The sequence below is a fragment of the Plecotus auritus genome (genome assembly GCF_963455305.1).
Source record: "Plecotus auritus genome assembly, chromosome: 2".
In the NCBI taxonomy this organism is placed as follows: domain Eukaryota; kingdom Metazoa; phylum Chordata; class Mammalia; order Chiroptera; family Vespertilionidae; genus Plecotus; species Plecotus auritus.
This window is the reverse complement of record NC_137771.1, coordinates 74,669,928-74,692,129: the sequence shown is the minus strand read 5'-3', so window position 1 is coordinate 74,692,129 and position 22,202 is coordinate 74,669,928. Positions and strand designations below refer to the sequence as shown.

At 44.7% G+C, this 22,202-nt stretch overlaps 1 pseudogene across 1 annotated transcript in view; it reads left to right on the top strand.

Moving 5' to 3' along the window:
* Positions 1 to 8,240: 8,240 nt before the first annotated feature.
* Positions 8,241 to 22,202, top strand: part of LOC308241109 (high mobility group protein B2-like) — a 71,128-nt pseudogene continuing 57,166 nt past the window's right edge. Inside the window, exon 1 of the transcript in view lies at positions 8,241 to 8,571. The product of the transcript in view is annotated as a high mobility group protein B2-like (transcript). The remainder of the gene's footprint in view (positions 8,572 to 22,202) is intronic.

Sequence of the window (22,202 nt, the reverse complement as noted above, 5' to 3'; positions counted from 1 at the left end):
TCCTGAGCCCTGTGGGCCACATTTCCTCTAAGAGCTGTTTGCCACAGCTGTGTCGTGGCTGCCTGGATGGCTCCGAAGGAGTGCCTTGGATTCCCCTGTCCAGGGTCCTCTGCCTGCTCCAGCCCAGCCCCAACCCTGCCACCTCTGCTACCACCAGTGGTCCCAGGAGAGGCAGGATGGGAGTTCCCACCCCTCGGGTGGCCCTGGCCACACCTCACTGTGGGAAGGAGGCCCATGGCCTGCCAGGCTCCCCTTTTCCTCTTGCAGATGGACCGCTGTGGCAGGAGCCAGAGAAGGGTCCTCCCAGAACCCGCAAGCAGGGCACAGCAGACATTGCCACCTCGCCTGTCCAGAGTGAACGGCTGGTCGAAGCCCCTCCACCGATACCAGGCAGTATCCTGGGCCATGTTTGTGACCTTGGCCTTAGCCACGTTTGGCATTTTTATTCCCATGCTGCCTGGCGTGTGGAAGTACATTGTGTACGGAGTATCCTTTTACTGGCACCACCTGCCTGTTGTCTAGAGTGGGGAGGGGTGTCAGGAGTCCTCCACCAGAGCGTGTCCAGGTACTGCCAGGGACACTCTCCCTCTGAGCTCTGTCCTCTAAACTGAGTGAACCCCAAGGGTTGTCTCCTGACCCCAACTGCTCACTCATGCACCTCCCATTCTCCAGGTGCCAGAATCCCGTCTCCCACTCCCCATACACACCATCTCTTCTCTGTACCCTGTGAGGCTCACTTTCTTCCTGTCCTGGCTAAAAGCGCAGATGCTTACACAGTAGCGTCTGCCCCTCAGGTGGGGTTGGTGCAGGGAGAGTGCACCTGGCTTCCAGTGGGAGGTGAGGGGGCCCCAGGGAGGGGGGCAGAGAGCCACAGAGACAGAAAGGAGGTGAGACCTGCACCACTGCTGCTTTCACAAGGATGCACAGGAGTCGGTCCGTGTTGTCCAATGAAAAGGAGTTGCATGAGGACTTTGAAAAAGTGCTAAAGCCTTCAGGATGCACAACTCAAGGTCCCTCACTGCAAGCCTCTGTCAGGTGCTTGCTGGGGACCCTGTCTCCATGGCAGAGCTTTCCAGGTCAGCCCTCACGTGGCTCACCAATGGGGTTTCAGGTCTGAGATGCTCCAGGGGTGGCTATGCTCTAGAATGGGCCCAGGAAGACAGCTGTCTTTATACCGCAGTGGTGAGCATGAGAGCAGCCTGAGGATTTGTGTCTGTTTGATGCTCTTGCAACATCAGCTCTTTCACAGGCCAGGCCTGTGCATGCTGGTACCCCCCCCCCCCCACCCCCTCCTGCTTGGCAGCACAATGGCCTTGTATGGGTTTGCCCTGGTCACTGCTATAACCAGTACCACAGACTGGGCGGCTTAAATAAACAAATTTATTCTCAGTTCTGGGGCCAGAAGTCTGAGATCAAGGTGTGGGCAGGGCCCAGCTCCTCTGAAGGCTGGGGGGGGGGGGGGGGGGGGCACCTGGTCCAGCCTCTCTCCCAGCGCTTGTGGCCTCAGGTGTCTCCTGGGTGCAGATGGCTTCCTTCTCTGTGTCCTCACACGGCCGGTCCTCTGCTCTTCGTTCTTCTCAAAAGGACGCCGCCATATGGGTAAGGACCCAGCCCAAGGACCTCATCTAAACTTCATCATCCACAAAGAACCTATTTCCAAGTAAGATTACACTCACAGGTGCTGAGCGTTGGGATGCCACATATTTGGGGGGACACGGTTGAGCCCCTGCTGTGGGTTCTGCTTATGTGCTGGATTATAACCCATTATCTTCATTCTCTTTGGACTCATAGTACAGCCCTGTTTCGGCTCTGTGTTCTTTGCCCAGTGGTCACGCTGAGGGTGCAATCTGCTTCATGTTGCAGCAATGAGTTCAGACTCATCGCCACCCCCGACAGACACCTGCCCTGGCCATCTGCCGCCCCCGGGTAGCTCAGCGCCCACTGTGCTGCCCATCCCCCCTGTCCTAAGTGGTGGACACAGGATGTCAGGGCTCAGGCTGCCTCTGAACACATTTGCCCGTCCAGTTTCCCACAGCGAGGCACCCCACCCCACCAGTGTCAGCCTAGAGGGAAGATAGCAAAGAAACGCCTCGGGGAGCCCAAGGCAGCGCCTTAGAGAGCACCGCCCACACCTTAGGAGAGCCTGGAGCAGTGCCTGGAAGAGCCCTGCGCAACACCATGAAAAGCCCTGCGCCTGCGCTGCCAGACCCGGTGCAAAATCCTGGGAAGCCAATGCAGCGCCTACCACAGCCCATCAGTGTGTTAGGGACCCGGGGCAGCACTTGGGAGAGCCTTGCACAAAGCCTAGGAGAGCCCCGAACATCTGGGAGAGCCAGTCCCTACACCTCGGGAAGCAGATGCAGTGCCAGGCAAGCCCAGCTCCACGTGCGGGAGAGCCGAGAGAAGTGCCCCGCGAGGCCCACCTCACACCTAGGGAGCATGCGCTGCGCCTGCCGCGCCCCATGCTGCAGCTCACAGGCCCAGCGCAGCACTTGGGAGAGCCCTGAACAGCACCTTAAAAGCCCCATGCAAGGCCTGCCTGACCCCCACACACCACCCCCCATGCTGGGAGCAGCGCCTGGGCGAGCCCCTGACAGTGCCTGGAAGAGCCCTGAGCAACATCTTGGAAAGCCCCATGCAACACCTGCCTGACCCCCACACACCACCACCCGTGCTGGGTGCAGCGCCTGGAAGAGCCCCTAACTGTGCCTGGAAGAGCCCAGCGCAATACCATGACAGCCCTACGCCCTGCCTGCCAGAATCCCATGAGAATGTAGGGCAGCCCAAAGCAGCGCTGCAGAGTCTCCAGCGGTGCCTGGAAGAGCCCTGAGCAACACCTTGGGAGCCTGGCACAGCGCCTGCCAGCGCCCCATGCCGCAGCTGAGAGCCCAGGGCAGCACTTGGAAGAGCCTCACATAAAGCCTGGGAGACGCCTGCAGACCCCCTGCACCATCTCGAGGAGCTCAGGGCAGAGCCTGGGAAAGCTTCTCACACGCCTGATAGAGCCCCAGCAGCTTTGGGAAAAGCCCTACACAACACCTTGGGAGCCCTGTGGAGAGCCTGCCTGAGCCCCACAGAACACCTTGCTGAGCCCAGTGCAGCGCCTGGGACAGCCCTGACCAGTCCCTGGGAGAGCCCTGAACACCACCTTGGTAAGGCCCCAGCGGCACCTGTCAGGCCCCATGCTGCAACTGGCATACGTGTTTCCATCCATCCAGGGAAGAGCATGGGAGGTAGAAGAGTATCTACAGTGAACCACTGCCCACAGATCAAAACACCACCATGTGATGGAAACCTCTGTTGCTCTCTGTGTGGGGTCACCTGTGAGTGCTGGGGCACAAGGCCGGGGGACACCCATGGCCCTGCACCCACTGGGGGAATTCCAAATTTAACTCTACAGCCACGTGGAAGAGACACTGCGGTGCTGCTTCCCCTGCAAGCAAGGGCTGTTTCCAGGCAGCGGTCCAGTGCTGTGGCCTCACACACACTCCCAGCACCCTCACTGTGCACTGCTGACGGAGAAGCAGGAGAGCACGGACTCTCAGGTTTTCCCACATGAGCCCCTGTCCCAGCAGGTCACAGGCCCAGATGTGCACATGGGCCTCAGAAGGGAGTGCCTTCTGTAAGCACAGAGAGACCAAGCTTTTCTAGGCCTGCCTGTGGGTACTGAGACGAGCCTCAAAGGGCCGCACATTGTCGGGGTGTCCTGCATGGCACACCCTGGCCTCCAAGGCCGGCCCAGGGTCCTTGATGATAGCATGGCCCCGAGGACCCCACCACCTGTTCCCTCAGGGATTCTGTTCAAAGGCAACTGTCATTTCCTGACTCCAGGCTGAGCCCAGAAGGCTCATTTTCCACGATTACAGAGCTTAAAGGGGCAGGGGGACCAAGAGAGTCCTGGCTGGGAGGGAGCCCTAAGTTAAATAAGGGGGAGCAGGGAAATGCAGGCTGGCCCATGGGCTACAGGCTGGGGACACCATGGAAACTTGCACCAGATTCTAGGTGGGACCCGGCAGCTTGGGCAGGTAGCACCTCATCCCTGAGAGTCCATTTACTTTTTTGAGCTGGGGGTTTCCCCTCCTTGCAGCCTCTTGTGGGGATTAAATGAGATCACCGTCTGTATGTTGTGAGGCAACATAAAATGCTAGATGTGATCCGTGGTCCCCGATAACTGATGTCTCCTAGAGCTCTGTAAATGCTCTAGACAGCATGAGAACGAAGGGCTGAGCTCTACACAGCATCCAGAGCAGAATTCAGGGTTCAGCGTTGCCCATGTTGACCTGGGCTGCTGGGCCGCCTCAGCCCCCTACACGTGGGGCCGGGCAGATGCTGGTCACTGTGCTCTCAGGGCAGCTGTCCCAGCTCAGAGCCAGGTCTGCTTTTCCCATGGGTGGTTCTCCAGCTCTGTGGCCTCTGCATCAGCCTGGCTGCTGTGAATGGTGTCAATCCTATCATGTAATTTCATCCAGCACCGTGTCAGCATGTGTGTGTCTGCACAGATACCCACTTGGAAAGTCCCTACTGCTGCTTTCTGGTGGCTTCCCCTCGGGTTTCTCCTGTGTCTGCGTCTCACCCTCCAGTCATCTTCTGGATCAAAGTCATTTCAGGATGGTCGCCCAGATTTCCCTAGGCTGGATGGGGAAGTGGGTGCTGGAGCTGGAGTGGCCGTGGCACTCCTCGCAGGGCCAACGGCCCAGGGTCCACACTTTAGCCCAGCAGCTTCCAAGCACCAAGGAGGCAGGTTTGTGTCTGAGGCATTAGGCATCAGAGAGTGGGGTCCACACTCCATTCTCCACATTTGGTCATGGATGGGAGCAGGATGGGGCAGGAGAGCAGCACTCTCTGTGGACAGGGTCTGGGTGATGCGTGACTGCAGTCTCCATGGTATCAACACAGCTTTCTGCTTAGACTCTGTCCGGATGCTGCTCCAGCCCTGCAACATACCGTTCATGGCCATTGCCTTTGAGTGCCACATAAGGGACCTGGGCTCAAGCCCTAGAGAGAGAGGGCGGGGGGAGAGAGAGAGAGAGAATATGTCATTCAAACATGAGAAAACTGAATAAGGCCTGCAATCTAATTGACAATATAATTGCAATATCAATTTCCTGATTTGACATTGTACTACAGTTACCTAATATGTCATCATTGGTTGAAGATGGGTGAAGGGCTCACAGAACTCTTAGTACTATTTCTGTAACTTTGTGTCTATAATGATTTCCAAAAAAGGGTTTTAAAAGGGAAATGATCTATTATACTCATCTGAATAGCAACTAAAAAGTTTAAAAATACATTTTATATTGAAAGCATAGACTACCAACAAATTAACCAAAGATGTACTTTAACAGAGAAAAATCATAAAACTTTATTGACAGAAATAAGAAAGAAAACCTACATAGATGAAGAGATACCATATTAATAAACATTTAGAGTCCTCAATGTACACATAGCAAATCTTCCCACACTGATTATGGAGTTAATACAATTCTAATCAAGACTAGGTTTTGATTTTTTTCAAAATATGACAAATTTTGTAAAATTATATGTAAATATCAAAGGCCAAAACTAGCTAAACACAGTGAACAAAAGTGTTCTACCTGATATTTAAAACCATTATAAAGCTAAAATAATTTAGATGGGGTGGTACTGGTTTAGCAAAAGACAGATCAATGGGAATATTAGACATCCTAGAAACAGACCCACACAACATGATATATGAAACTTTATGAAAACAGTAGCAGGGCACATCAGTAAGAAAAGGACAGGGAGAACAAATTAAAAATTCTGCATATCATAGCTAAGATTTGGAAACAGCCTAGGTGCCCGTCAGCAGATGACTGGATCAGAAAACTATGGTACATCTACACAATGGAATACTATGCTGCCATAAAAAACAAGGAATTATTACCATTTGTAGGCACCTGGATGGAATTAGAGAACATTATGCTAAGTGAAATAAGCCAGTCAATGAAAGAAAAATACCACATGATCTCACTCATTTGGGGATAATGAAAAACAGTATAAACTGATGAACAAAAAGATAGATACAGAGGCAGTAAAGCATCAAACAGACTGTCAAATTACAGCGGGAAGGTTAGGGAGAGGTGGGGGAAATAAGAGATCAACTGAAGGACTTATATGCATGCATATAAGAGTAACCAACGGATGCAAAACATTGGGGGGTGAGGGCATGTATGGGAGTGGGGTGGGGGGGGCAATGGTAAGATATGTACATATATAATACCTTAATAAAAAAATAAATAAAAATTCTGCATATCATTTAATATTTTAACAATAGTAAATCTTTCAATCCATGAACACTAGATATCTTTCCATTTATGTGTGTATTCTTTTATTTATTTCATCAATGTTTGTAGTTTTCAGTATACAAGTCTTCCACCTCCTTGATAATGTTTATTCCTTAGTTAATTTTTTTATGCTATTTGAAGGCATTGTTTTAAAATTTTTCTTTTCATGTAGGTCATTATTAGTATATAAATATATAACTCATTTTTGCATGTTGATTTTATAAACTGTAACCTCACAGAATTTATTTATTAGTTTGAAGAGGTGTGGGGTTTTTTGTCAAGGTTTTTGGGGCTGTCTACAAATAACATCATGTCATCTGCAAATAGATCATTTTACTTCCTTTCTTATTTAAATATCTTTTTCTCTTTTTCTTGCCTAGTTGCTCGGGCAAGGACTTATAGTACTATGCTGAATAGAAGTGGCAAGAGTGGGAATCCTGGTCTTGGAGGAAAAGCTTTTTATCTTTCACCATTGATAAACACAAATCAAAACCACAATGAGGTATCACTTCACACCCATTAGGATGGTAATTATAAAATAATAATGATATTAAGAGTTGGCATGGATAGGGAGAAATTGGAACCCTTGTTCAGTCTTGTGGGAATATAAAATAATGTATCCTCTATAAAAAATAGTATGGAGGTTCTTTAAAAAATTAAAAATAGCCCTAGCTGGTTTGGCTCAGTGGATAGACCATCAGCCTGGGGCCTGAAGGGTCTCATGTTCGATTCTGGTCAAAGGCACATCCCCGGTCTGTGGGCTCTATCCCCAGTAGGGGGTGTGCAGGAAGCAGCCGAACAATTATTCTCTCTCATCACTGATGTTTCTATCTCTCTCCCTCTCTCTTCCTCTCTGAAATTAATTTTAAAAAATGTATTTTAAAAAAATATATCTTTATTGATTTCAGAGAGGAGGGAGAGGGAAAGAGAGATAGAAACATCAAGGATGAGAGAGAATCATTGATTGGCTGCCTCCTGCACGTCCCCTAAGGGGATCAAGCCCGCAACCCAGGCATATGCCCTTTCCTGGAATCAAACCTGGGACCCTTCAGTCCTCAGGCTCTATCCACTGAGCCAAACCAGCTAGGCAATAAAAATATATTTTTAAAAAATTAAAAATAAATCTACCATATAATCCAGCAATCCCAATGCTGGATATTTTATGCAAAAGAATCAAAATCAGGATCTGAAAAGATATCTGCACACCCAAGTGGATTAGAGCATTACTCACAATAGCCAAGATATGGAAACATCCCAATTGTTCATCAGTAGATGAATGGATAAATAAAAAGTTGCATATACACACAATGGAATATCATTCTGCCTGAAAAAGGAAGGAAATCTTAACATTTACAATGACATGGATGAATCTGGAAGACCCGCTGAGCAAAATCAGTCATAGAAGGACAAATATTGCATGAATCCATTTATATGAGGTATCTAATTAGTCAAACTTATAGAAGCAGAAAATAAAACAGTGGTTGCCAGGGAATGGGAGCAGGAAAAAATGGGGAGTTTTATTCAATAGGTATGAAGTTAGTTATAAGATGATTAACTTCTAGAGATCTGCTGGACAACATACCACCTATACATAAAAATAAGATGCTGTGCATTTAAACATTTGTTAAGCGGGGAGATCACATATTAAGTATTCTTACAAAAGGAAAAGCAAAGGGATACAAGGAAACTTCTAGAAGTAATGGCTGTGTTTATAACCTTGACTGTGGTAATGGTATCATTAGTGTATGCATATACACAAATTATGTGTATTAAATATGTCTAGTTTTGTATAGTAGTTATATTTCAATAAAGCTGACAAAAATAAAAGTAGATATTTTCAGGCACTCTCTGGGAAATAAATAGTTTCCCCCATGTGCTGAAATAAAAGGAAGAGAGAAATAAAAAAAGAAATGGTCAGTGGGATGTTCCTTAGACATGCAAACCTGGCAGGAAGAGCACAAGAAGAAACAACACCCAACCAGAGTCTTCCCCTCAATTTCGCCAAATTCTCCAAGAAATGTTCAAAGAGATGGAAGACCATATCTGCAAAAGAAAAGTCAAAGTTCAAAGATATGACAAAGAGTGACAAAGCTCACTATTATACGGAGATAAAAAATTATACTTCTCCCAAAGTTAAGGACAGAAAAAAAATCCCAATGCTCCAAAAATGCCTCCATCTGCTTTTTTCCTGTTTTTCTCTGAACATCACCCAAAAATTAAAAGTGAACACCCTGCTTTATCCAATGGGGATATGAAAAAAAAATGGGTGAAATGTGGTTCAACACATTTCAGTTAGCCAAAGATAAGCCACCATCTGATCAAAAAGCAGCTAAACTGGCAGAGATTAAATATTGCGGCGGAGTAGGTGGATGCTGCACAGACATGCTCCCAGGACCAAATTAGAATTACAACTAAAATACAGAAAAACTTCCTGAATAATCAACAGAAGACTTGCTGGAGAGAACCCTGATAACCCTGAAGAAAGTGGAGACCGCATAGAGATTGATTGGAGGGGCAGAGACACAAAAAGGATAGCCGGGCTCCCACAGATAGCAACTGAAGTTCCAGAGAGATATCTCAGCTGTGGGGGGTTGCCATTGAGAACTCTGAGGTCTAATTCCCAAGCTGGGCTCCCTAGCAGAAAGCACCAGAACTGAGAAAGGTTCCCACAGAACCTCTGGCTGTGAAAAGCAGCAGGTTGCTGTCTGTCAGGGAGAGACTGCTGGAAATTCAGGCACCCTCTTAAAGGGCCAGTGCAAAAAATTCCCTGTTGAGCCACCCACCTTGTGCTTCGGCAGAGGGAGGGCAGAGTGTATTGGAGCTGTGTGAGCAGAAGCCAGGATCAGGGGCTCTGGGGTTAGAGCTCAGAAGGCAGACACCCCCATTTCCTGTGTTGAGTCATTCCCTCAAGCTGCTGAGGTCATCATTCTCATACAAACATTTGCTATACAGGCAACCTTGCCTGGGGGGAAGACAGTTGATCCACCCTATTGGAAAACACCTTGCCCCAGGGTGCAGAGTTGCTCAGACCCATTAAGAGGCTGAGAATAACAGTGAGCCTCCAGGCATAAGCAATTGCCCCACTCTGTTGAAAAAAAACTCTTGCTACATCTGTGGACAATTTCCTGAGGGCAATTCAAGACAAAATCCTGTCAGTCTGTAGACAGAGGTGGTCTCTGGAGGCTTTGAATCTTTGCCTGATCTAATTAGTCAGAAACAGTGTTTGACACTGTCCTGCACTAGAGATTGAGAGGCGTAGCAGATCTACCTAATATATAGTCACAAACCCAAACTGGCAGCCAAAATGAGGGGACAAAGAAACAACCCCTAAATGAAAGAACAAGAGAATTCTCCAGAAGAAGAGATAAGAAATTTATCTGATACAGAGTTCAGAATAATTATGGTAAAGATGTTCAATAGCATGAGAAAAGATATAGTAACTATGAAAACAGAAATAAAGAATGACATAGCACAAATAAAGAACACATTGGAAGGAATACACAGCAGATTAGAGGAAGCTGAAGATCTAATCAGTGAATTAGAAGACAGAGTTGAAAAAAATCACTCAATTAGAGAACCAAAAACAAAACAAAACAAAAAAAAACAATTAAAAAACAGGAGGACAGCTTAAGGGAGTTGTGGGACAACATAAAACATAACAATATTAGAAAAGCAGGTGTGCCAGAAGAGGCAGAACGGGAGAAAGGGATAGAGAACGTGTTTGAAGAAATAATGGCAGAAAACTTCCCTAACCTGATAAAGGAAAAAGTCACACAATTTCAGGAGGCACAGAGAACCCCAAGCAAGAAGAACCCAAATAGGCCTATGCCCAGACACATCACAATTAAAATGCCAAAAATTATAGACAAAGAGAGAATCATAAAGGCAGCAAGAGAAAAGCAAAATGTTACTACAAAGGAGCTGCAGTAAAGCTGACACCCAATTTCTCATAAGAAACTCTATAGGCCAGAAGGGAATGGCATAAAGTACTCAAGGTAATGGAAAGCAAGGATCTGAGACCAAGACTACTGTATCTAGCAAGGCTATCATTCTAAATAGATGGTCAAATAAATAGCTTCCCAAACAAACAAACAACAACAACAAAAAAAGGCTAAAGGAGTACATCACCACCAAGCCAGCATTACAAGAAGTGCTAAAGGGATTGCTGTAATGAGAAGAAGAAATTGAGAGAGAAATCTAGGCATACAGAATTAAAATGGCAATAAATAAGTATCTGTCAATAATAACCTTAAATATAAATGGATTAAATGCTCCAATCAAAGGGCACAGAGTAGCTGAATATATATAAAAACATGACTCTGCTACTAGTATATGCTATCTACAAGAGACCACCTTAGAATAAATGACATACACAGGATATGATTGAAAGAATGGGAAAAAATTTTTCCATGCAAATGGAAAAGGAACAAAAGCTGGAGGAGCAATACTCATATCTGACAAAATAGACTTCAAAATGAAGGCCATCATAAGGACAACAAAGGTCATTACATAAAGTAAAGGGATCAATCCAACAAGAGGATATAAACCTGGTAAACATATATGCACCCAATATAGGAGCACCTAAAAACATAAAAAAACTTCTAGAGGACTTTAAGGGGAGAGATCGACAACAATACAGTCATAGTAGGGGACTTTAACACCCCACTGACTTCATTGGATAGATCTTCCAGACAAAAAATTAACAAGAAAATAGTGACTCTAAAGAATACACGGGACTGTCAGCTGATTTCTCAACAGAAACTATGCAGGCCAGAAGGGAGTGGCAAGAAATATTCAAAGTGATGAAAAGCAAGAACCTGCAACCAAGATTACCCAGCAAAGCTATCATTTAGAATTGAAGGTCAGATAAAGAGCTTCACAGACAAGAAAAAGCTAAAGGAGTTCGTCACCACCAAACCAGTATTATATGAGATGCTTAAGGGTATTCTTTAAGAAGAGGAAGGAGAAGAAAAAGGTAGAGATAAAAAAATTATGAACAACAAAGTGACAACAAATACATATCTATCAACAAGTGAATCTAAAAATCAAATGAATAAAAAATCTGATGAACAGAAGAAACTGATGAATGTAATAGAATCAGGGGCATGGAAATGGAGCAGACTGACAATTCTCAGGGGGAAGGGGATATGGGGGGTGAGGGAAGAGATTGGACAAAGATCTTATATGCATGTATGCAGTACCTATGGATGCGGACAGTGGGGTGGCGAGGGCCTGGGGTGAGGTGGAAACCGGGTGGAGGGGAGCTATGGGGGGAGAAAAGAGGGACATCTGTAATAATCTGAACAATAAAGATTAAAAAAAAAACACACTGGATCAGATGGATTTAATTAACATTTATAGAGAATTTCACTCTAAAGCTGCAGAATATACATTTTTCTCAAGTGCATATGGATCATTCACAAAGATGGACCACATGTTAGGACACAAAACAAGTTCAAGAAGACTGAAATCATATCAATCATCTTCTCAGATCACAGTGAAATGAAATTAGAAACTACAGTAAAAACACCCCAAAACATTCAAACACATGGAGGCTAAATAGCATGTTATTAAACAATGAATGGGTTATCAATGAAATCAAGAAGAAATCAAAAACTTCCTAGAAAAAAACAAAAATGAACATACAACAACCCAAAATCTCTGGGACACAGCAAAAGCAGTCCTGAGAGGGAAATTCATAGCACTACAGGCCTTCATCAAAAAACACGAAAAATTAACAATAAACTATTGAACCCTACAACTTAAAGAACTAGAAAGAGAACAACAAGAAACTCCAAGAGCAAGTAGAAGGAAGGAAGGAGTAAAAATTAGAGCAGAAATAAATGACATAGAGACTAAAAAAAAAAAACAATACAAAAAATCAATAAAACCAAGAGCTGGTTCTTTGAAAGGATAAACAAAATTGATGAAATGTTAGACAGACTCATTAAGAAACAGAGAGAGTGCCCTGGCTGGTTTGGCTCAGTGGATAGAGCGTCAGCCTGCGGACTCAGGTGTCCCGGGTTCGATTCCAGTCAAGGGCATGTACCTTGGTTGCGGGCACATCTCCCCGTGGGGGGTGTGCAGGAGGCAGCTGAATGATGTTTCTCTCTCATCAATGTTTCTGGCTCTCTATCCCTCTCCCTTCCTCTCTGTAAAAAAACCAATAAAATATATTTAAAAAAAGAAAGAAAAGAAACAGAGAGAGAGAACCTAAATAAACAAAATCAGACATGAAAGTGGAGAAGTAATCACTGACACCACAGAAATTCAAGGGATTGTAAGAAAATACTATGAACAACTATATGCCAACAAGCTGGACAATGTGAATGAAATAGACAAATTCCTAGAAAAATACAATCTCCCAAAACTGAATTAGGAAGAATCAGAAAACCTGAATAGGCCAAAAACAACTGATGAAATAGAAGCAGTAATCAAAAAAACCCCAGCAAACAAAAGCATGGGTTGGATGGCATCACAGGGGAGTTTTACCAAACATTCACATCAATAAATGTGATACATCACATAAACAAATTGAAAGACAAATCACATGATTATATCAATAGGTACAGAAAAAGCATTCGACAAAATCCAACACCCATTTTTTATAAAAACTCTCAATGGAGTGGGAATAGAGGGAGCATATCTCAACATGATAAAAGCCATATATGACAAACCAGTATCATACTCAATGGGCAAAAACTAAAACCATTTCCCCTACGAACAGGAACAAGACAGGGATGTCTGCTTTCACTACTCTTATTCAACACTAGAGGCCCAGAGCACAAAATTCATGTGCGAGTATGGTCCCTAGGCCTGGCCTGCGATCAGGGCCATTTTCCCCAGCTGCCCCCAGCTGGCCCCGCCCCCCGCCGCCACCCACCCCCAGTTCCCTGATTGCCATCGGGTGATTGGTGCCTGACAGCGGGGGGAAGGGACCAAGAGGTGATCAGTGCACCTCATAGTGACTGGTCCAGTGGTCATTCTGCCGTTAGGGTCAATTTGCCTATTACCCTTTTATTATATAGGATTATATAGGATAGAGGCCTGGTGCACAGGTGAGGGCCGGCTGACCTGCCCTGAAGGGGGCCCCAGATCGGGGTGGGGGGTTTCCACTGGGGGGCAGAGCCAGCCAGGGCAAGGGGCCACGGGGTTTGCAGGGCAGCCCTGCTCCTGATCAGGGTGGGGGTCCCCACTGGGGGTGGGGCCAGCCTGGGCTTGGGGCCACTGAGCGTTTGTAGGCCAGCCATGCCCGATCAGGGTGGGGGTCCCTGCTGGGGGGGCAGCCTGGGTGAGAGGCCTCCGGGGGCTTGCAGGCTGGCCACACCCCCAATCAGGATTGGAGTCCCCACTGGGGGCGGTGCCAGCCTGGGAGAGGGGCCACGGGTGATTTGCAGGCCGGCCACGCTCCCAGCTCTGTCAGGAAGGATGTCTGGAAGACATCTGGTCTATCCGATCCAATTAGCATATTACCCTTTTATTAGTATAGATAGTACTGGAAGTCCTAGCCACAGAGATCAGACAAGAAGAAGAAATAAAGTGCATTCAAATTGGAAAGGAGAAGTAAAACTCTCATTATTTGTAGATGACATGATATTGTAAATAGAAAACCCTAAAGACTCCACCAAAAAACTATTAGATTTAGTAAATGAATTTGGCAATGTAGCAGGATACAAAATTAACACCCAAAAATCAATGGCTTTTTTATACACCAATAATAAATTCTCTGAAAGAGGAACTAAACAAGCAATCCCATTTACCATTGCAACAAAAAAATTAAAAATACTTAGGAATAAACTTAACCAAAGAGGCAAAAGACATGTACTTGGAAAACTACAGGACATTGAAAAAAGAGATAGAAGAAGATATAAACAAGTGGAAGAATATATAGTGTTCATGGATTGGTGGAATCAACATGATTAAAATGTCCATACTACCCAATGCAATCTACAGATTCAGTGCAATCCCTATTAAAATGCCAACAGTATATTTCACAGATCTAGAAAAATACTCCAAAAATTTATATGGAACCAAAAAAGACCCTGAATAGCTACAGCAATCTTGAGAAAGAAGAACAAAGTTGGAGGAATCACAATACCAGATTTCAAGTCATACTACAAAGCCACTGTAATCAAAACAGCCTGGTACTGGCACAAGAACAGACATATAGACCAATGGAACAGAACAGAGAATCCAGAACTCGACCCAGGCCATTATGCTCAGTTAACATTTGACAAAGGAGGCAAGAGCATACAATGGAATCAAGACAGTCTCTTTAATAAATGGTGTTGGGAAACTTAGACAAATACATGCAAAAAAAAAAAAAAAGAAACTAGACCACCAACTTACACCATACACAAGAATAAACTCAAAATGGATAAAAGACTTAAATGTAAGTCATGAAACCATAAAAATCCTAGAAGAAGCCATAGGTAGCAAAATCTCAGACATCTCTCTTAGCAATATGTTTATAGATACATCTCCTAAGGCAAAGGAAACTAAGGAGAAAATAAACAAATGGGACTACATAAAAATAAAAAGCTTCTGCACAGCAAAAGGAAAACATCAACAAAACAAAAAGGGAACCCACTGTATGGGAGAACATACTAGTATTTGGCAATGATACATCTGATAAAGGGTTTAATCTCTAAAATATATAAGGAACTCATATAAATTAACAGAAGGAAGACAAACAATCCAATTAAAAAATGGGCAACGGACCTAAATAGACCTTCTCCAAAATGGACATACAGATAGCCAAGAGACATATGAAAACATGCTCTAAGTCACTAATCATCAGAGAGATGCAAATAAAAATGACAATGAGGTATCAACTCACACCTGTCAGAATGGCTACCATCAACAAATCAAAAGATGGCAAGTGCTGGTGAGAATGTGGAGAAAAGGGAACCCTAGTACACTGCATGTGGGAATGCAGACTGGTGCAGCCATTATGGAAAATAGTATGGAGTTTCCTCAAAAAATTAAGTATAGGACTGCCACTTGACCCAGTGATCCCACTTCTAGGAATATAGCCTAAGAAACCCGAAATACCAATCAAAGAATGTATGCACCTTCGTGTTCACAATTTACAATGGCTAAGATCTGGAAACAGCCTAAGTACCCATCAGAAGATGAGTGGATAAAAAAGCTGTGGTACATTTATACCATGGAATACTATGCAGCAGTAAAAAAGAAGAACCTCTAACCCATTGAGACAGCATGGAGGGACCTGGAGAGTATCATGCTAAGTGGAATAAGCCAGTGAAATGAGGATAAAGATGAAGGATAAATGACTATCCTGTAATGATGTATCTGTAGTATTATGTGTCTTATCAGGCAGTTGTTTTACTAAGAATGTGAATTCAAGTGCAACCCAATATTAGCTTCAGTATAAAAACTGTACAGATTTTTGTATACCTGATAAGATTCTTTGTAGAAAAAATACTTTTTAATAAATGCAGGCTGTACCTTTTTGAGGAGCTACTAAATACAGTTAGATTTTAAAGTTTCTGATGTTAAATTTTTTTAACTGTCTAATGGTTTCCATAATTTCTTTATTTGAGTATGGGAGTAGCACAGGAAACTCATAGGAATTAGTGTCAACAGTACATTTTGGTTATTTTAGGATGCTGCATTTTGTGTGTTTTTTTAAATTTTGCCATAAAATTATGTATAACAAAAGAAAAGTAAGTGTATACCAAATTGTACAACAGTATCGGATGCTGCAGAGATCTCAAGATGAAAAATTAATAGGAATCCATTGACAGATTAGCTGTAAATGGCAGGAAAGTTGATGAAAATGTTTCAAAATTAAATTGAGTTGTACATTTGAAATGGGTGATTATTATTAATTTTATGGTTAATAATTTATATCTCAATAAAGTAGCTTATTGTCTTTTTAATTTAAAAAGAATTATAAATTCTGAGACACTTTCCTATCCACATGGAGGAAAATAACACTGTACTTATACCTTACATTATACACAAAATAAATCCAGGTAGACTGATGACCTAAAAATGTGGAAGCAAAATGTGAAGGCTTTTAAAATATGATACAGGAGAACAACTTCATGACCTCAGATTAGCAAAACCATAAAATGTCTAGCAAGCACCAACCTCATAACTGTGTTCCCTCAACCAAAGAAGAAAAAGTTGAGCAAATGCTGAGGACAAATCATTCCCGGGAAGGAAAATCAATGTGACAGGATTCCCACTTTTGCACAGAAACTGGAGTGGAAGAAAGTCTGTCTGTCTTGCCTCAACAGAAGCAAAAGTTGGTCATCACCCATAACAAAAAATACACAGCCCTACCTGGTTTTGCTGAATAGTGTCGGCCAGCAGACTGATCAATTCTAGTCAAGGGCATGTACCTCGATGTCTCTCTCACATTAATGTTTCTCTCTGTCTCTTCCTCTCCCTTCCACTCTCTCTAAAAATCAATGGAAAAATACCCTCAAGTGAGGATTATCAAAACAAACACACAATTGTGACTACAGACGGCAGCTAATTAATGTAGACATTGAGCCTTTGCAGAATATACACATACAGATAGTCAAAATTTATCGGGTGTCTATTACTTGCAGAAGTCTTCAGCAGTGAATTTTGAGCAAAACGAATAACATAGGTCTCAAAATACACCAAAGCCCCATAAATAACTAAATCACAATAAATTCTACAATTATCCTAACAGAAATAGCAAACAGCAACCTTGGGAAAACAGAATGGAAAAAAACCAAACACTTTTATAAGTGGATGGGGTAATGGGATAAAAAGGACAGAAAAGACAATCTGAATAAATCTCAGAGAAGAAAGTTGAGGGTGTTACTGGTCTAGAAGAATGACTGAAGGAAAAGATGGAAGGAAGTGATAGGAGCCAACAAAGGAGCAGGTTACTCAGTTTACACTTTAAGCAACAATCCTGTGGGCAGAGGTTTGAAATGCCTCTGGGAATACGCACAGGCTGATTCCTCAGAGTAAGGTGTGCTTGCTGGTCCTTGTCTACTAAGCAAACTCTCTGTACCTTAAAGTCATTCAAGTCTTTCCCTGACCTCTCCAGGCAGAGCTAGGCTCCTCCCCACACAGTCAGGCAAACTTTGAAATATTGTAATTAGCCTTCATCACATCATATTCAATGAACTTTTTATGTCTCTCCCTTCCTCCTACTAGACTATAAGCTCCTTATGACAAGGATAGCATATCATTTTATACTAGCATCCAGTAAAGACCCTGGCACACAGTGGGTGCTCAGGAAATACTTGCTGAGTGAATGACCAGAACTATACAAGAAATGGTGGCTAGAACAGGCAGTACAGACCAGAAAGAGGAGAAATCAAATACAGTACAACCATTTAGCAAACTGCTACAAAATTCCAGGTAGGAAGAATGAGGGCTGACCACAGGCCATGACTGGAAAACAAGAAAGTGATTCAAAGCCTTAGGGGTGATAATAAAAGAGAAGTAGACAATGATTATAAGAGTCAAGGCCCTTGTTCCTGGAAAGCCACTTATTTAATACTAAAGACCCAGTGCACAAATTCGTGCATGTGTATGGTCTGGCCTGCCAGCCCCAATTGGGGCTGATTTGGCCGGGCTGGCTCGGGGGAGGGGCTGTGGGCAGTTGGCTGGTTGCCCTCACCCCCTGTTCAAACTCCTGGTTGAAGGGATAATTTGCATATTAGCCTTTTATCATATAGGATTTGTTGAGTATTTCCTTGCTGCAATATACTATAGTAGGCATTAGGAATCCTATATAATAATAGAGGAATATGCAATTTGTCTGTTACTCCATAACATCATGACCGGTCACAGGAGGCTGCCTGTGTATGCGTGTTGGGGCATTGCTCCGGAGACAGGGTGGAAGTGGGGAGGCGCCCAGAGGAGGCAGGACCATCCCGTGCCAGGGAGGGCTGAGGTAAGAGCCCATAGCACCCCCCTCACCAGTCCTTCGCCACCCACCTCTGGCATTCAGAGCACCCCGCCACCCACCTGCCAGGGGAAGGAGCACAGCGCAGCAGGTGGGAGGCTTCCATGCTCTCCTCTGGAGCCATGACTGGGCAGAGCCACCACATTGCTCTGGAGACAGGGTGGAAATGGGGAGGTGCCCGGAGAAGGCGGGACCAGTCCAAGGCGACTCGAGGGACTGAGGGCGGGCCTTGAAGTGGCCAGAGAAGGCCAGAGGGGTCGGGGGCTGAGCCAGGCGCACTGGAGCTCTGCGTGGAGAGGTTCAGGTGTCAAGGCAGGGCAGGGCCACGCGATTTCGCACACTGGGCTTCTAGTGTAATAATAAGCAAAACATAAAATTTCTGCCCTCATTTCAATAAAGACAGGGAAAAATCAGAAAGATATAAAATTTAGGGGAAAATAAATTTTGGTCTAAAAGGCAACTGGAGATGTTCTGAAATTCTAGAATAAAGTCAAGGCCAGAAAATATTTTAGGGCCACTTACAGTTTATGTTTTGTGGGTTTACAATATCAATAAAGAAACTGTGTAGGGTGAGCTGAGATGCCAAGACTGAACCTTGAGTAAATATCTGTATGGATACTAGTGGCCTGGTGCATGAAATTTGTGCATGGGGGTGGTGGGTTCCCTCAGCCTAGCCTGCACCCTCTCCAATCAGGAACCCCTTGGGGGTTGTCCGACTGCCGGTTTAGGAAAGGGATCAGGCCTAAACCGTAGTCAGACATCCCTCTCACAATCTGGGACCACTGGCTCCTAACTGCTCACCTGCCTGCCTGCCTGATCACCCCTAACTGCCTCCGCCTGACTGCCTGATTACCCCTAACCCCTCTGCCTGCCTGCCTGATCGCCCCTAACTGCTTTTGCCTGCCTGCCTGATCACCCCTAACTGCCTTTGCCTGCTGGACTGATCTTGCCCCCAATGGCCTTCCCCTGCTGACCTGATCTTGCCCTCAATAGCCCTACCCTGCCAGCCTGATCTCGCCCCCAACTGCCCTCCCCTGCTGGCCTCATCTTGCCCCCAACTGCCCTCCCCTACTGGCCTGATCGCCCCTAACTGCCTCTGCCTCGGCCCCCACCACCACGGCTTTGTCCAGAAGGAAGTCAGATGTCCAGAAGATGGCCGGTCGACCCAGTCTAATTAGCATATTAACCTTTTATTAGTATAGATAGATATATAGGATAGGATTGCTTAAATGAGATGGGGGAAGTGATGGGCGATCAGGCTGGTGGGGGGGGGCAGTTGGGGGCGACCAGGCTGGTGGGGGACATTTGGGGGCAACCAGGCTGGCGGGGTGGCAGTGAGGAGCAACCAGGCTGGCAGGGGGGTGGTTGGGGGCAACCAGGCCAGCATGGGGGGCAGTGAGGGGCGACCAAAAGACCGAACAGCAGGCTGCATGGGGCGACCAGGTCAGTAGGGGGAACAGTGAGGGGTGACCAGGCCGGCAGGGAGGACAGTGAGGGGTGGCCAGGCCGGCAGGGGGGACAATGAGGGGTGACCAGGTCAGCAGGGGTGAAGTTGGGGGGTGACCAGGCCGGCAGCAGGGGGCAATGGAGGGCGATCAGGCCGGCAGGCAGAGGCAGTCAGGGGAGATCTGTGGAATTCAATTACTCACGTTTAAAGTAGGACATATACAATAAAAATGAGAAAATTATAACTGTACTTAAGAAAAAATTTATATAAAAATAACCCGTGTCAGAATCCATTTTACATACTGTATATATTATAGAACAGCATGCCAATCAACTTCTTTTTCCATTTAAAAAATACACACTTTAGCCCTGATCGGGTGGCAAAGGACCTAAATAGACACTTTTGAAAAGAGGACATAAGGAAGGGCAAGAGACATATGAAACATGCTCAAAGTCACTAATCATCAGAGAGATGCAAATCAAAACAACAATGCGGTACCATCTCACACCTGTCAGAATGGCTATCATCAACAAATCAACAAGTGCTGGCAAGGATGTGGAGAAAAAGGAACCCTCGTGCACTGCTGGTGGAAATGCAGACTGGTGCAGCCACTGTGGAGAACAGTATGGAGTTTCCTCAAAAAGTTAAAAATGGAACTCCCATTGGACCCAGTAATCCCACTTCTAGGAATATATCCTAAGAAACCAGAAACACCAATTAGAAAGGATATATGCACCCCTATGTTCATAGCAGCACAATTTACAATAAGCCAGCGAAATAAGCCAGTCGGAGAAAGATAAATATTTGGAAACAGCCTAAGTGCCCATCAACAGATGAGTGGATTAAAATACTGTGGTACATCTACACAATGGAATACAATGCCACTATAAAAAGAAGGAATTCTTACCATTTGCAACATCATGGATGGAACTGGAGAGCATTATGCTAAGCGAAATAAGCCAGTCAGTGAAAGAAAAATACCACATGATCTCACTCATTTGTGGGATATAATGAACAACATAATTTGATGAACAAAAATAGATCCAGAGACAAATGGCAGGGGCGGGGGGTTAGAGAGCAACCAAAGAAGCTGTAGGCATGCATATTAGCATAACCAATGGACACAGACACTGGACAGTGGGGGCTTGCCCGGGTTGGGAATGGTTGCGGGGGGAGGGTCAATTGGGGAAAAAGGAGACATATGTAAAACTTAATAATAAAAAAGCTTATACAATCCTTGCATAAATTCAAGTAACATGGTCATTAAAGAAAAATTTGATTTTTTAAAAATCATATGAATATCTGTAGGAACAAAAGAATGGAGAAATCATTCTTCACTCTAATATTATCAGATGTAAATATATTTTCTTAAGATGAAACTAAGCAAGAGACAGCAATAAAAATATTTAAAATCCTTCCAATTAATAGAAAAGAACATAGCATTCCCTGGATTAAAGATCAAGGGCACAAACAGGAGCAATAATCATATTTCTAACTGACTGATCTGGGTGGAAATAAAGACAGGGATCTGCACTTCCCATGATGATATATATATTTTTAAATTCAATATGTGACACCAAGCTCAGAGTCACGAAAACAAGTCAAACCACTACTAGAATCCCAGCCTGGCCATGTTTATTAAAAGCAATTTTGCCTCCTGGAATTTTACTCCAGGCTTGAGGTGGAATTAGAAGGAAAACAACATTTCCTGAGGAGTCCCCTGAACTCTAAAAGGCGGTCTTCCCACAGCTGTTCTTCCTACGGCCGGCAGATGGCGGCCTCCATACAGACAACCCTTACAACACACAGGACACACAAGAAGGCCGGCTTATTCTTGGGCCAGAGACAAGGACAAGGCTAAAGGGAGGATTTTCTAAGAGAGAAAAAAAAAAGACAGAATAAGTTGTGTTATTCTCCCTAAGGACAGACCTTATGGCCACATTTACTTATTTTCCCATGTTCAAACAAAAAGCTGCTTTTTTTCTATGTACAATAGCACCACTAACACAAAATTCAGCTTGAATTAATCTTTGTTAATTCAAATTAAGTGTATTTCAGTTATCCCTATTATTCCTATGTGTTCTGATAAAACAAAGTAATGTCAATGCTTACGAAAATCCTTTTAGAAAACTGACCCATACTGATTTTATTATTTGTTTGTTTATTAATAAAAGGTTAAAAAGACTTCCTCTCTGCTCTCTATTCTTTTAAAAGACAATGATCTAGGAGAAGGTAGAGTAAAACTGGTTCAAACAGAAAAACAAAACAAAACCCAGGCAAATCCTAAGGCAACGGGCTCACTCCTTAGAGGGACTCACTGGCTCACCAGGAGCTGATCAGGACTCCAGCTTCATTGTCCTCAGACTGGGCTCTCCTCCCCCCCCTGTCCACAGCGATGCCTGCCCAGGGGGGAAGGGGGTCTGACAACTGTTGGGGACCTTCGGGGACCGTTGGGGTCGGTTGGGGTCGGTTGGGGACGGTTGGGGACTGTGATTGCAGCCAATGGAGGCTGCGCGTGGGCGGA